This window comes from Balaenoptera borealis (genome assembly GCF_965194805.1).
Source record: "Balaenoptera borealis genome assembly, chromosome: 3".
Classification (NCBI taxonomy): domain Eukaryota; kingdom Metazoa; phylum Chordata; class Mammalia; order Artiodactyla; family Balaenopteridae; genus Balaenoptera; species Balaenoptera borealis.
In genome coordinates, this window is record NC_138866.1 from 155,159,473 (window position 1) to 155,175,994 (window position 16,522).

The 16,522-nt window shown below is 38.0% G+C and overlaps 1 protein-coding gene across 20 annotated transcripts in view; it reads left to right on the forward strand.

Moving 5' to 3' along the window:
• Nucleotides 1-16,522, forward strand: part of ZMYND11 (zinc finger MYND-type containing 11) — a 128,154-nt gene that overhangs the window by 21,712 nt on the left and 89,920 nt on the right. The window lies entirely within an intron of this gene.

Below are 16,522 nucleotides of genomic sequence, written 5' to 3' on the forward strand. Positions count from 1 at the left end.
CTTATTCATAGCCTGTATTCCTTGTTCCCTCAGGGATGAGGATGGGTAGCTGTTTGACAACCTGATGTCTATTCAACATCCCAAATTATCCCTGTACCTGCTGCATTCTATTCCCAAATCTTTCTGGAGTTCTAGGCAAGTGGCTTGCTTTTCATCACTATTTCCCTATGTAAATTTGATCTTCCTCTGTTTGGCCAGAAACTTACAATTCCTATATTCATTGTCTTTCTTCACTTTTTGTGGAGTATATGTTCATCAAAGATGTTTGTTTTTGTTTGTTACTTTCAGAGAAGGGGTAGAAAGGTCTTTTACTCTGCCATCTTAAAATCTGTAATCAAAGGATAACCTTCTTGAAACAAATCAGATTATGTTATCCCTCCTACTCCCCTGAAGTTCAAAATCCTCTCAATTGCTGCCCATTGAAATTATGTGGAAATCCACGCTGGTTATTCTGGATTTTGGATCCCGTGTGGTCTATTCTTAGCTTCTGCCTCTTAACCTCTGCCTCTCTGCCTCTTTTCACACTACAACTCTCCTTATTTACTACATTCTAGCCAGTCTTTTCTGCCCCTCAAATATACTAAGTTCTTTCTCACTGTGGCCTTTGCATGTGTTTTTCCCTTTGTGCGGCTTGCTCTGTTTCATCATTCAAGTCTTACCTCAAATAGAGTCTCTTTAACTTCCTATGATAGTTAGGATTGGTTAGGTCATGCTGTGATAACAGGCAGCCTCCACATCTCAGTGGCTTCCTGAATGAACAGCATTCCCTTGCTCATCTGACATGTTCCTCACTGATTGACTGGGAGCTCTGCTGTGTGTTGTTCTCATTCTGGGATTTAGGATGACAGAGCAGCCACCATCTGGAGCCATCACCATTGCCCATGGCATAAAGAAAAATAAAGCATAACAAATCATAGATTCTAAATCTTCCCAAGTGGAAGTGGCGTAAATCCCATTTACTCAGATTCCATTTGCCAAATCTAGTCACATGGCCAAACCTAATTTCAGGGCAGTGGGGAAGTGCAGTCCTACCAGTGCCTAGGACAAGAATTAGAAATATTTGATGATGAACAATACTAATGACTACCATAGCAACTTTGACCAACCAGTGTAAAGGAACAGTGCTAGGGTTCTCCAGAGAAACAGAACCAGTGGTGGACCCCCTCTCCCCGCAACACACATATGCACGTGGAGATTTATTGTGAAGAGTTTACTATGTGTTTATGGAGGCTGAGAGGTCCCATGATCTGAAGCTTGGAGACATAGGAAAGCTGATGGTGTAGTTTCTGTCAGAGTCTGAAGGCTTGAAAGCCAGAGGAGCTGATGGTATACATCTCACTCAGGAGAATATGAGATGAGGTGACCCAGCACAAGCAGTAAGGCAGGGAAAAAAGGGCAAATTCCTTCTTCCTCCACCTTTCATTCTATTTAGGCCCTCAATGGATTGGATGAGGCCCACGCACAGTGAGGAGGGAAATCTACTCTTCTGAGTCTACTGATTCAAATGTGAATCTCATCCAGAAACACTATCTAATCAGCTATCTGGGCACCCTGTGGCCAGTGAAATTGACATGTACAGTTAACCATCACAGTAGCTCTCCCCATTGCCTGTTATTTTATTATTTTCCTTCTTTTATTTTCTTCATACGATTTATCACTCACTATGTGATTTCATCTTACTTGTTTTTATGTTTATGTTTTGTCCCCCTATATAAGTGCAGGAACCTTTCTGAGTTGTCCACCACTATATCCCAGTTACCTAGAGCAGCGCTTAGCAAATAGTAGGTACTCATAAACAATGGATACATGATGACTAGATCGATTCTTTGATTCTTTTTTTAAAAAAATAAGTACAATTATGACAGCATTTTCCACTAAAGGGACTTTATACTTTCATAAAACTACTTCCATCTTCTAGTTTCTTTAATATCCATTGAACAAAATAAAGTATGCTTTTAGTATGAATTGCTATAGACAACTGAGGAGTTTCTTTTAATTTAATAATTTTTAGGTATTTGAAACATTTTAGAAAAAGTCGTTAAGAAATCACCACCATTAATCAGTGTAAAACAAAGTTATGATTAAAAAAAAGGTATTATGCTTGTAATTTTTTGAACTTCTAATTGTAACGTTGATTTATTTAGGTCACTGATAAAAAAACTTCCTTGGTCCAACAATATGGAAAAACAAAATTAGGAGTGTTGTCTAAAAGCAAATACTTTCAGGGAGTTCCGTGGTGGTCCAGTGGTTAAGACTCTGTGCTTCCAATGCAGGGGGCGTGGGTTCGATCCCTGGTCGGGAATTAAGATCCCACATGCCGTGTGGCGTGGCCAAAAAATTAATTAAAAAAAAAAAAAGGGCTTCCCTGGTGGCGCAGTGGTTGAGAATCTGCCTGCCAATGCAGGGGACACGGGTTCGAGTCCTGGTCTGGGAAGATCCCACATGCCACGGAGCAACTAGGCCCGTGAGCCACAGTTGCTGAGCCTGCACGTCTGGAGCCTGTGCTCCGCAACAGGAGAGGCCGCGATAGTGAGAGGCCTGCGCACCGCGATGAAGAGTGGCCCCCACTTGCCGCAACTGGAGAAAGCCCTCGCACAGAAATGAAGACCCAACACAGCCATAAATAAATAAATAATTAAAAAAAAAATAAATAAAAGCAAACATTGGGTTGGCCAATATTCAAAATTGGGTTTCCCAAACGAACTTTTTGGCCAACACAAAACTTTCACCTCTTAGCTATGTAATGTTTTTATAACATACTTGTTTATTTTCTATAAGGAGAGAGACATTTGTGTTAATCATAATTTTCATTACAAGACGTTAAAAATAAAAACAACCTTTTAACCTACATCTTTTCAGTTCTTTTTGTCTCTGTGGAAATGAATAGTTACTAGCTTTACTCCCTTTGTTTTCAGATGACATTCTTGCTTATGAAAGAAAAATTTGTTTTTTCTGTGAATAAAAATGTCACATTTTGGAAGGTTTAAGCTTTATATAGTAACAAGCTGCTTTTTGTTAGAAGTGTAAAATTTTAATAGAAGAATTTTTGCAAATTGGTATTCATTAGGTTTGCACGCATTATCCACTTTGGTTAAAATTACTTAGGGAAAGCAGAAAAACTAACAGATTTCATAATATAGTTCTAAAATTTTGTTTAGTAAATTGTTTATAAGATCAGTTACATCTAAATCTCTTCCATAATTTGATTCATTGCAGACTTCCATTTTTATGGAGAAATGTGCTGTAGATGGCAAAGCTGTGCATTAGGTCATTTTTTGTATGTGTTCATGTGTTTTTGATGTGTTCAAAATGCAAAAAAAAATTTTTCATTTGAAACGTAGACGACATGTAACGTATTAGTTTTAAGTATACAACATGACTTGATATACCTATATATTGTGAAATGATTACCATAGTAAGTTTAGTTAACTTCCATCACCTCACATAGTTATGTATATTTTTTCCTTGTTGTGAGAACTTTTAAGATTTACCCTATTAGCCGCTTCCAAATATATAATACACTATTGTTAACTGTAGTCACTGTGCTGTACGTTATATCCCCAGGACTTATTTATCTGGAAATATTTAACTGGAAACTTGTACCCTTTGACCACCTTTACCCATTTTTCTCCCACCTTTGCCTGCCTCTGGCAACCACCAATCTGTTCTCTATTTATAAGAGTTTGGTTTTTTTAGATTTCACATATAAGTGAGATCATACAGTATTTGTCTTTCTCTGACTTATTTAGCTTAATGCTCTCAGGGTCCATCTATGGTGTTGCAAAAGACAGGATTTCTTTCTTTGCTATGTCTGAATAATATTCCATTGTATATATATACCACATCCTCCTTATTCATTCATCCATTCATGAACACGTACGTTGTTTCCATCTTTTGACTATTGTGAATAATGTTGCAGTGAACATGGGGGTACAGATATCTCTTTGAGATAGAGTTTTCATTTCCTTCAGATAAATACCTAGAAGTGTGATTACTGGATCATATGGGAGTTCTATTTTTAATTTTTTCTTTTCCATTATGGTTTATTACAGAATATTGAATGTAGTTCCCTGTGCTTTACAGTAGGACCTTGTTGTTTATCCATTCTATATATAATAGTTTGCATCAGCTAATCCCAAACTTCCAATCCATCCTCCCCCACCCCACCTCCCTCTGGGCAACCACAAATCTGCTCTCTATGTGTGTTTCATAAATAAGTTCATTTGTGTCATATTTTAGAATCCACATATAAGTGGTATCATATGGTATTTGTCTTTCTCTTTCTGACTTACTTTGCTTAGTATGATAATCTCTAGGTCCATCCATGTAGCTGCAAATGACATTATTTCATTCTTTTTTATGGCTGCATAGTATTCCATTGTATATATACACCACATCTTTGTCCATTCATCTGTTGATGGACATTTAGGTTGCTTCCATGTCTTGGCTACTGTAAATAGTGCTGCTGTGAACATAGGGGTGCATGTATCTTATTGAATTAGAGTTTTCTCCAGATAATATGCCCAGGAGTGTGATTGCTGGATCATATGGTAATTCTGTTTTTAGTTTTCTGAGGAACCTCCATACTGTTTTCCATAGCAGCTGCACCAATTTACATTCCCACCAACAGTGTAGGAGGGTTCCCTTTTCTCCATACCCTCTCCAGCATTTATTGTTTGTAGATTTTTTAATGTTGACCATTATGACTGGTGTGAGGTGATACCTCATTGTAGTTTTGATTTGCATTTCTCTGATAATTAGTAAAGTTGGGCATCTTTTCATGTGCTTATGGGCCATCTGTGTGTCTTCTTCAGTGTCTGTTAAAGTCTTCTGCCCATTTTTTGACTGGGTGGTTTTGTTGTTGTTGTTATTGAGTTGTATGAACTGTTTGTATATTTTGGAAATTAAGCCCTTGTCAGTCTCATCATTTCCAAATATTTTCTCCAGTCCGTAGGTTGTTTTTTCATTTTGTTTATGGTTTCCTTTGCTCTGCAAAAGCTTTTAAGTTTGATTAGGTCCCATTTGTTTATTTTTGCTTTTATTTCTTTTGCCTTGGGAGACTGACATAAGAAAACATTGATACGATTTGTGTCAGAGAATGTTTTGCCTATGTTCTCTTCTAGGAACTTTATGGTGTCATGTCTTATATTTAAGTCTTTAAACCATTTTGAGTTTATTTTTGTGTGTGGCATGAGGAGGGAGTGTTCTAACTTCATTGATTTACATGTGGCTGTCCACCTTTCCCAACACCACTTGCTGAAGAGACTGTCTTTTCTGCATTGTATATTCTTGCTTCCTTTGTCAAAGATTAATTGACAGTAGGTGTGTGGATTTATTTCTGGGCTCTCTGTTGATCCTTATGTCTGTTTTTGTGGTAGTACCACACTATTTTGATTAATGTAGCTTTGTAGTAGTGTCTGAAGACAGGGAGGGTTATTCCTCTAGCTTTGTTCTTTTTCCTCAGGATTGCTTTGGTAGTTCTTGGTATTTTGTGGTTCCATATAGATTTTGGGATTATTTGTTCTAGTTCTGTGAAAAGTGTCATGGGTAATTTGATGGGGATTGCATTAAATCTGTAGATTGCTTTGGGTAGTATAGCCATTTTAACAATGTTAATTCTTCCAATCTAAGAGCATGGGATATCTTTCCATTTCTTTGAATCATCTTCAATTTTCTTTATCAATGTTTTATAGTTTTCAGCATATAAGTCTTTCACCTCCTTGGTCAGGTTTATTCCTAAGGTTTTTTTTTTTGATGTGCTTTTAAAAGGGATTTAAAAAAAAATTTCCCTTTCTGATAGTTCATTGTTAGTGTAAAGAAATTTAACAGGTTTCTGTATGTTAACATTGTATCCTGCTACCTTGCTGAATTCCTTTATCAGTTCTAGTAGTTTTTGTGTGGAGTCTTTAGAGTTTTCTGTATAGAGTATTATGTCATCTACATATCATGACAATTTTACCTCTTCCTTTCCAATTTGGATATTTTTTACTTCTTTTCCTTGTCTGATTGCTGTGACAAGGACTTCCAAAACCACGTTGAATAGAAGGGGTGAGAGTGGGCATACTTGTCTTCTTGCAGAATTTAGCAGGAAGGCTTTCAGCTTTTCACTGTTGACTATTATGTCGGCTGTGGGTTTGTCATAAACAGCTTTTATAATGTTGAGTTATATTCCCTCTATGCCCACTTTGATAAGAGTTTTTATTATGAATGGATGTTGAATTTTATCAAATGCTTTTTCTGCCTCTATTGAGATGATCATGTGGTTTCTTGTTGTTGTTGATGTGGTATATCACGTTGATTGATTTGCATGTGTTGAACCATCCTTGTGACCCTGGGATGAATCCAACTTAGTCGTGGTGTATCATCTCTTTTATATGTTGTTGGATTCGGTTTGCCAATATTTTGTTGAGAATTTTTGTGCTCATCTTCATCAAAGATATTGGCCTGTAGTTTTTCTTTTTTGGTAGTATCTCTGTCTGGTTTTGGTATCAGGGTGATGGTGGCTTCATAGAATGTCTTTGGGAGTATTCCCTCCTCTTCAGTCTTTTGGAAGAGTTTGAGAAGGATCAGTATAAGTTCTTCTTTGTGTGTTTGGTAGAATTTTCCAGTGAAACCATCAGGTCCTGGACTTTTGTGTGCAGATCCATAGGCGCAGATCCACTGAAGTCAGGTACCAGGACTGCAGTAGTCTTGTACCTGGACCCACTGTGGGACCTATGGAAGCAGCCCAGACCCCAACCCCATCCCTGTGCATGCACACCCACAAAGCCTACAGCTGCTAATGCTGGACTTGCTCCAGGCACCAGTGCACCCATAGTCCACTCGGCTGTCCCACAGGTGCTGAGTTTACAAAGCCGGCCACGGTAGCGTAAACCGTGGAGCGCATAGCTGTGGGGAGAGGGCTCTGATTTCAGCCCTGATTCTAAGTCACGTGGCCCCTGGGGATGGGCTCTGAATTCAGTCCTGCCTCCACATGTGGGCAACCTGCTGGCGCTTGTGAACTCCCAGAGCTTGTAGAGGTGGTGCCTTGCCTGCTGTGAGCCTGCAAAGAGGCTGCTGTGGCAGGGCCGCCTCCCTTTTGCATGCCCCTTAATTATGGCGCTTCACCTCTATGGTGGGCCCAGGCATTGTCCGTGTACACACCCTGGTTGCAGCCTGTACCACACTTCAGCCCCTTCAGGCTGTCTCCATGCAGCCAACCCCAGTCCTCTCCTCGGGTCTGTCCTCTGAAGCCCTAGTTTCAGCACCCAACCGCCTCGCACACCAGCAGACATGCATCTCCGGCTGGGGAATGCACCAAGGGGCATGGACCATCTATGCTGGTCTCTCTCTGTTCTGCCTGCTACAAACCCATTGCTGTGCTCTTCTCTGAGTCTCCGAAGCTCCCTTTTTGTCCCGACTGATCTCCCCGCTGGTGAAGGGGCTTCCCAGGGTGAGGGAACCTTTCTTCTTTTACAGTTTCCTCCCAGGGGTGCAGGTCCCATCCCAATTCTTTTTTTTTTTTTTTCCTTTTGTCCCACCTGGTTACGTGGTGATCTTTCTTGCAGTTTTGGTTTTATGAGATTTTCTTTAAGCGTTCAGCAGGTGTTCTGTGAGAATTTTTCTACATGTAGATATGTTTTTGATGTATTTGTGGGAGGAGGTGAGCTCTAAGTCCTTCTATTCTGCCACCTTGCAGCCCTATTTTTAATTTTTTGAGAAACTTCCACACTATTTTCCATAGTGATTGTACCAATTTACATTCCCACCAGCAGTGCCTGATTGTTCCCTTTTCTCCATATCCTTGCCAATAGTTGTTATTTATTGTATTTTCAATAATAGTTATTCTAATAGGTGTGTGGTGATAATCTCATTGTGATTTTGATTTGCATTCCCCTGATGATTAGTGATATCTAGTAACTTTTCAGGTACTTGTCGGCCACCTATATGTGGTCTTTAGAAAAATGTCTGTTGAGATCATCTGCCCATTTTTAAATTGGACTTCTTTTTTGTATTGAGTTTTATGAGTTTTTGTATATATATATTTTTTCTTTTTTTGGCCACGCCACGTGGCATGTGGGATCCTAGTTCCCCCACCGGGGATCAAACCCGTGCGCCCTGTATTGGAAGTGCAGAATCCTTAACCACTGGACCATCAGGAAAGTCCGAGTTTTTGCATATTTTTTGATATTAACGCCTTATTGTATATGATTTGCAGATATTCTCTCATTCTGCAGGTTACTTTTTCATTTTGTTGATGGTTTTATTTGCTGTGCAGAGGCTTTTTAGTTTGATGTAGTTTCACTTATTTTTGCTTTTGTTGCCTTTGCTTTTGGTGTCAAAATCATTGCCAAGACAGATGTCTAGGAGCTTACCCCCTATATTTTTCTAGGAGTTTATGGTTTCAGGTCTTATGTTTGAGTCTTTAATCCGTTTTGAGTTAATTCTTGTGCATGGTATAAGATAGTGGTCTAGTTTCATTCTTTTGTATTTGGCTGTTCAGTTTTTGAGACTGTCCTTTCCCCACTGTATATTCTTGGTTCCTTTGTCATGTATTAGTTGACCATATGTGCATGGGTTTACTTCTGGGCTCTTTGTTCTGTTCCATTGATCTCTTGTGTCTGTTTTTATGCTAGTACCCTACTTTTTTGTTACCATAGCTTTGTAATATAGATTTTGTCTCTAGTTAAGATTTTTTTCTTCAAGTTTTATTAAGAAATAGTTGACATACAGCACTGTATGAACTTAAGGTGTAAGCATAGCACACAGCATAGTTATTTGACTTACATATATTGTGAAGTAATTACTACAAGTTAATATCCATCATTTCATATAGAAAGGAAAAAAATTGTTTTCCTTGTGATGAGAACTCATAGGATCTACTCTCTTAACGACTTGCAAATATTCACCAGTGGTTAGCTATAGTAATACAATTTGAAATCCGGAAGTTTGATGTCTCCAGCTTTGTTCTTCAAAATGGAGAAATTTTTAATTACCCAATCTGCACCCTAAATTTCTATTCAAATAGACTTATTTACCTCCCCAGTTAGGTTCTGACATTATTGAATTTGTATTGATCTCAATAACTTTATGGGATTGCCAAAAAACGAGTGCTTTCCTTAGGATTCTCTAGATTTAAAAATGTTAAGAAATCTTTTAAATATGATGAGAACTATTAATTTGCAAATGGTATGTTACTAGTAAAGGCTGATTACTTCTCTCACTTGTATTCATCTTCTGGATTTCCGGAAAGTTGATACATTCCTTCTCTCTCATGTGTAGTCAACGTTAGCCTCTCAAGTGAATACTCTTACTGGATCTCAAACATTTTCAAGTCTTCTATATTTGAAATAAAAGTTCAAACCTGGCTTTGTCAGAACATGATGAAGTGAACATGTATTCTTACCTGAAACCCTATTGAAATGAGTAAAAATACCTAATCCTATAAGGACAAAAAGAAAGAGATAGACTAGCGCACAGAAGAGGTGTCATCAACATTTTAGAAACTGGAAAGAAGGTGGATGAAGTGTTTTTGATTTAGCAGTCTGGATAGCTAAGTGCCTGCAGAGGGAAGGACCAAAAAACATGCCAATTTGAGTCTCAAAATCCTGGAAATCTCAAGAATTAGAAGTACTTTGTCCCTTTGGTGGCAGGGAAAGTGGTGTGTGTGGTGGGGCGGTAAGAGTAGGGTGATTCATCCTAGTGTGTACAGTTCTATGCCCAGCTCCCTCCTCCAGCACCTTCATCCACGTCGCTACCCTGTCCTCTACTGAGAAGTCTTGAAGTGTATTTTCCGTAAAGGGCACCCAGAGCAATTGTGAAGTAGTCCCACCTGAAAATGGGTGCTACCCATTAAAAACAGGGGTATTAGGAGGAAGCTTAGACTTCCACTTCCGGCCATGATGGAGGAGCTGGTACCAGCCTTGCATTCCCATCATAAACAGTTGTGAAGCTGGATGAGATATATGAGCTCCTAGGCACTGGATAGTAGGCAATGTAAGACTGTGATCCCTGAGGTGAAGAAGCTTAGGAGGTGAATTCCACAATCACCCTGCTCTTTGTGAAAACTGTCCTGATGGAGCCAAGCAGAGGCTGGGGTTTCTGGGAGCTGGGGAGGCAGGTTAAGGTTTGGAGCAGTTGAATGTGTTGGTCAGTGCATAGAGAGGAGGAAACTGCTCATCTTAGCTGTGGGCATGTTTGGGTTCTCCTAATAGTTTAATCATTGATACTGATTTAATCAGAGGTAGGGGTCTAACTTTCTTGAAAAGTTAAAAGGAAGGGTGTGTGTTTTGGGGGGAGGTGTGTATGTGAAAGAGATTAAATGACATAGAGCAGGAAATCAATAAATAAGGGTAGGATAATTGTGTTATTTGTAAATACTGAGGTAAGTACCAAAAACAGAACTAAAAGTGATTGCCTCAGGGTAGCAGAGTTGGGGTAGCAAGGGGTGGGACTATTTAATTTAAAAAAAGAATCGTGTACGTGTATTATTTTAGTTTAAATGAGAATAAAATTTGAATAAACCACAGACCTTCAGGTGACCTCTCATCTCTTTCCAGCTACTTCTCCATCTGCCTCCTTCCCTGTTTTTTTGGTCAGTCTTCTGGAGAGAGTTCTGTTCTCTATTTCTCTACCTCCTACTTATTCCTTAACCCTCTCCAGTCTGGATTGGGGCTCTATTACTTCACCAGAACAGCTCTTGTTATAGTCACCAGTGACCAACATTTTGCTAAATCTAGTGGACATTTTAAATTCTTTTTGCTTTTTGACTTAGCAGCAGCAGTCTGCACTTCTTGAAATTCTGTCTTCACTGATTTAAGAGGGCTCCCCTAGATTTGCTCCTACTTGTTTGGTCATGCATCCTCTCCCCAAGTTAAATGTCCTTTATCTAATCTTTAGATGTTGGGTTCCTCAAGACTTGATCCATGTTCTCTCTCTACCAAGTTCTCTTGGGTAGTCTAATCTACAGTGATGGTTTCAGTTAGTGCACTTATGTAGGTAACTCACACAGTTGTATCTTCAACACATGTTCTCAACTTCTCAGTGCCCTCTCTCCATATGCCTATCTGATATCTCCCCTGGTATGTCTAAAAGATAACCAGAACTTTGTAGGCCCCCAAACCAATGCACACACCACTACCTTATGCAAACTTGATCTTCATCCTAAATTCCTTATCTCAATTGAAAACACCCCAATACAACATGCCATGTAAGCCAGAAACCTTGACACTTACCTCTCCCTCATTCCTAGCCCAAAATTAAGTGCTGGTGATCTTTTCTCCTCTCTTATACATTCTGCACACTGTAACCAGGGCAACTTAAAAAAACCCATTATTTTCCACAGCTCCTGTTGGTCTTCCTTTTCTTTTGCTTCTTTTTATCAATTTTCTTCCCTTCCCCCGCTTCCTCTCCCTCCATACTTCCCCTTCCCTCTTTCCTTCCCCTACCTTCCCCTCCACTTTGAAATGTATACTTTGCACTTAATCCCTGGCATTTGATTGTTAGATCTGTGAATGAACCAGATTCCTTCTTCCTTTTTAACCTTTTGTGAAGTCAGATTTGCTCTTCCGGGTTGTAGATGGCCATAGCTCAAATTCACAAATGGAATATTTTATTTCCTTTCCTGGGTAATAGCAACTGGGGAAGATTTTCTATGAAAATGGTGGGGGTGAGGATTTGTGATAGAGAGATAGGAACGAGAGGACTGTTTTCAGGTTTTGTTCTGAACGTGGCCATTGATTTCATGAAAAACCAAGAGTAAACACAGAGGCATACAATTTGTTACATTAAAAATCTTTTTTCTTGTAAACTACAGGTAATGTAAAATTTACCATCTTAACCATTTAAAAATGTATATTTCACATTCACATTGTTGTGCAGCCATCCATCCCTATAACTCATTTAAACTTGTAAAACTGAAATCCTATACCTATTAAATAATAACTCTCCACTCTCTCCCCAACCCCTGACAACTACGATTAAACTTTTCTGTTTCTATGATTTTTACCGTAAATACCTTATGTAAGTGGATCATACAATATTTGTCTTCTTTCGACTGGCTTGTTTCACTGAGTATAATGTCCTCAAGGTTCATACATGTAGCATATTGCAGAGTTTCTTTCATTTTTAAGGATTAGTAATATTCTGTTGTGTGTGTAGACCACATTTTGTTATCTGTGCATCCATTGTTGGACACTTGGGTTGCTTCCATGTTTTAGCTGTTACGAATAGTGCTGCTATAAACATGGGTGTACAAATATCTCTTTGAGAACCTGCTTTCAGTCCTTTTGGGTATATACCCAGAAGTGGAATTGCTGGATCCTATGATAATTCTGTTTAAAAATTTTTGAGAAATCATCATACTGTTTCTACAGTGGCTGCACCATTTTACGTTCCCACCAACTGTACAAGGGTTGCAGTTTCTTCACATCCTTGCCAGTTCTTGTTGTTTTCTGTTTTTTTGATAGTAACCATCCTAATGGGTGTGAGGTGGTATCTCGTTGTAGTTTTGATTATTCTAATAAATCCATTACATTTTTAAAGTGAGAGTCTTTTAAATTATCTGATCCATTTACAGATCTAACAAATGCCAGGGATTAAGTACAAAGTATACATTTCAGAGGCTTCATTTTTCCATTTAGGCATGGATATCAGGTCTTAGAACATAAGGCCAAAAGGTTAAATGAACCCAAAGCACCTTAGTTTGAGGTTTTCCAAGTAAGAGCTGTTTGGTGGGCAGATCATAGTTTCTGGAGGCTCCTGACATCCTCACTTCCCACCATGTTTTGAGCCCACATCTCCTTTCTTTGTGGTGCATTTCAGTTTTAGTGAGTAGAGGAAGGGAAGCATCACTTAAAGAATAGATGTACTATTATGTTAATTTGGAAATTTCTTGAAAATAGAGTCTGCATTCTAGTTGAAGGAGTAAAAAATACACAGATAGGTGGAGGACAAACACATTGATTTTCTTCACCATTCCATAATTGCCCTCTGATCTGTTGTGGTAAGGTTTGATTGATTTTTTCCCACCATAGTGATAATCTCATTGACCCAGCATTGTTTATGGAAAGAGTTGTCTTAAATCTGTTGCTCTGCTGTGCCATCTTTGTCACATAAATCAGGTGTCCATATATACATGAGTCTATTTTCAGATTCTCTGTTCCTTCCCATGAATTTATATGAGTGTTCTTATTCCTATTGGACACTGTCTTATTAATTACTGTAGCTTTACAATAAATCTTGATAATGTGATATCAGATCTTCCAATTATATCTTATTTATTATTCATATCTTTTTTTGTTCCTGGTTGTTCTTGGCTGTTTACATTTCCGTATCAACTTCTGAATCAGTTTGTTAATTTACACAGCAAAAATTCCACTAGCCTATTGATTGGAATTGAACTGAATTTGTGAATTAGTTTGGGGAAGAATTAACATTTTTTACCGTATTAGTTTTCTAATCTATGAATATGTTGTATTTTTCTATTATTTAGGTTATTTTTACTTTTTCTCAATAATGTTTTAAGGCTTTCTGAATAGAGATCTTGCATATCTTTTGTTTAGATTTACTACTAGATCCGACTTCCTTAGGTAACATTGTAAATAAAATTTTAATTTTTTTCATTTACTCATTGTTCATTACTAGTATACAGAAACAAATAATTCTTTGTATATACCTTATATCCACTTATATTATTGAAGTCACTTATTTTAATAATTCATCTGTAGATTTTGGGGGGATTTTTCTATAGATAGAAATATGTCATCTCTGAATTATGGTAGTTTTAATTCTGCTTTTCCAGTCCATATGTATCATTTCTTCTTCTTGTCTTATTGCACTGACTAGGTCCTCCAGTACAATTTTAATTAATTTATTTATATTTTGGCTGCATTAGGTCTTCGTTGCTGCGTGGGCTTTCTCTAGTTGCGTTGAGCAGGGGCTGCTCTTTGTTGCGGTGCATAGGCTTCTCATTGCAGCGGCTTCTCTCGTTGCAGAGCACAGGGCTGTAGGTATGTGGGCTCTGTAGTTTGCAGCAGGTGGGCTCTAGAGCGCAGGCTCAGTAGTTGTGGCGCACGGGCTTAGTTGCTCCATGGCATGTGGGATCTTCCCGGACCATGGCTGCAACCCGTGTCCCCTGCATTGGCAGGTGGATTCTTAACCACTGCGCCACCAGAGAGGTCCTTCCAGTACAATTAAAAAAAATTTTTTTTGCTTTATATTGGAGTATAGTTGATTTACAAAGTTTTGTTAGTTTCAGATGTACAGCATAGTGTTCAGTTATACATGTACATTTATCTATTCTTTTCCCACATAGATTATTACAGAATATTAAGTAGAATTCCCTGTGCTATACAGTAGGTCCTTGTTGATTATCTTTTTAATAGTAGTGTGTATATGTTAATCCCAAACTCCTACTAATTTATCCCTCCCCCAACTTCCCCTTTGGTAGCCATAAGCTTATTTTCTAAGTCTGTGAGTCTGTTTCTGTTTTGTAAATAAGTTCATTTGTATCATTTTTTTTTTAAGATTCTACGTATAAGTGATATCATATGATACTTGTCTTTATCTGACTTACTTCACGTAGTATGATAATCTGTAGGTCCATCCATGTTGCTGCAAATGGCATTATTTCATTCTTTTTTTATGGCTGGGTAATATTCCATTATATATATGTACCACATCTTTATCCATTCATCTGTCGATGGACATTTTGGTTGCTTCCATGTTTTGGTTATTATAAGCAAGTGCTGCAATGAACATTGGGGTGCATGTATATTTTTGAATTAGAATTTTCTCCAGATATATGTCTAGGAGTGCAGTTGCTGGATCGTGTGGTAGCTCTGTTTTTAGTTTTTTCAGGAACCTCCATACTGTTCTCCATAGTGGCTGCACCAATTTACATTCCCACCAACAGTGTAGGAGGGTTCCCTTTTCTCCACACCTTCTCCAGCATTTGTTGTTTGTAGACTCTTTGATGATGGTCGTTCTGACTGGTGTGAGGTGATACATTGTAGTTTTGATTTGCATTTCTCTAATATTTAGCTACGTTGAGCATCTTTTCATGTGCTTATTGGCCATCTGTATGTCTTCATTGGAGAAATGTCTGTTTAGGTCTTCTGCCCATTTTTTGATTGTGTTTTTTTTTAATATTGAGCTGCATGAGCTGCTTGTGTATTTTGGAGATTAATTCCTTGTCTGTTGCATTGTTTGTGAATATTTTCTCCCATTCTGTGGGGTTTTTTTTTTGTTTGTTTATGGTTTCCTTTGCTGTGCAAAAGCTTTTTAATTTTAATTAGGTCCCATTTGTTTATTTTTGTTTTTATTTTTATTACTCTAGGAGGTGGATCCAAAAAGATCTTGATACAATTTATGTCAGTGTTTTGTCTATGTTTTCCTCTAAGAGTTTTATAGTATCTGGTCTTACATTTAGCTCTTTAATCCGTTTTGAGTTTATTTTTGTGTATGGTGTTAGAGAATGTTCAAATTTTATTCTTTTACATGAAGCTGTCCAGTTTTCCAAGCCCCAGTTATTGAAGAGACTGTCTTTCCTCCATATTCTTGCTTCCTTTGTTGTAGATTAATTGACCATAGGTGCATTGGTTTTATTTTGGGGCTTTCTATCCTGTTCCAGTCATCTCTATTTCTGTTTTTATGCCAGAACCATACTGTTTTGATTACTGTAGCTTTGTAGTATAGTCTGAAATCAGGGAGCCTTATTCCTCCAGCTCCATTTTTCTTCCTCAAGATTGCTTTGGCTATTCGGGATCTTTTGAGTTTCCATACAAATTTAAAAATTTTTTGTCCTAGTTCTGTGAAAAATGCCATTGGTAGTTTGAGAGGGATGGCATTGAATCTGTAGATTGCCTTGGGTAGTATAGTCGTTTTGACAATATTGATTCTTCCAGTCCAAGAACGTGGTATATCTTTCTATCTGTTTGTGTCATCTTTGATTTCTTTCATCAGTGTCCTACAGTCTTTGGAGTACAGGGCTTTTGACTCCTTAGGTAGGTTGATTCCTAGGTATTTTATTCTTTTTGGTGCGATGGTAAATGGGGTTGTTGTTTTAGTTTCTCTTTCTGGAAATTCAACACCCATTTATGATTAAAAACTCTCTAGAAAGTGGGCATAGAGGGAACATACCTCAATATTATGAAGGCCGTATATGAAAAATCCATAGCTAATATCATACTAAACGGTGAAAAGCAGAAAATATTTCCTGTAAGATCAGGAACAGGACAAGTATGTCCACTCTCGCCACTTTTATTCAACATAGTTTTGGAAGTCCAAGCCATGGCAATCAGAGCAGAAAAGGAAATAAAAGGAATCCAAATTGGAAAAAAAGTAGTAAAACTGTTTGCAGATGATATGATACTATACATAGAAAATCCTAAAGATGTTACCAGAAAACTACTAGAGTTCATCAATGAATTTGGTAAAGTTACAGGATACAAAATTAATACACAGAAATCTTTTGCATTTCTGTACACTAACAATGAAAGAGCAGAGAGAGAAATTAAGGAAAGAGCCCAGTATAATGTTGAAT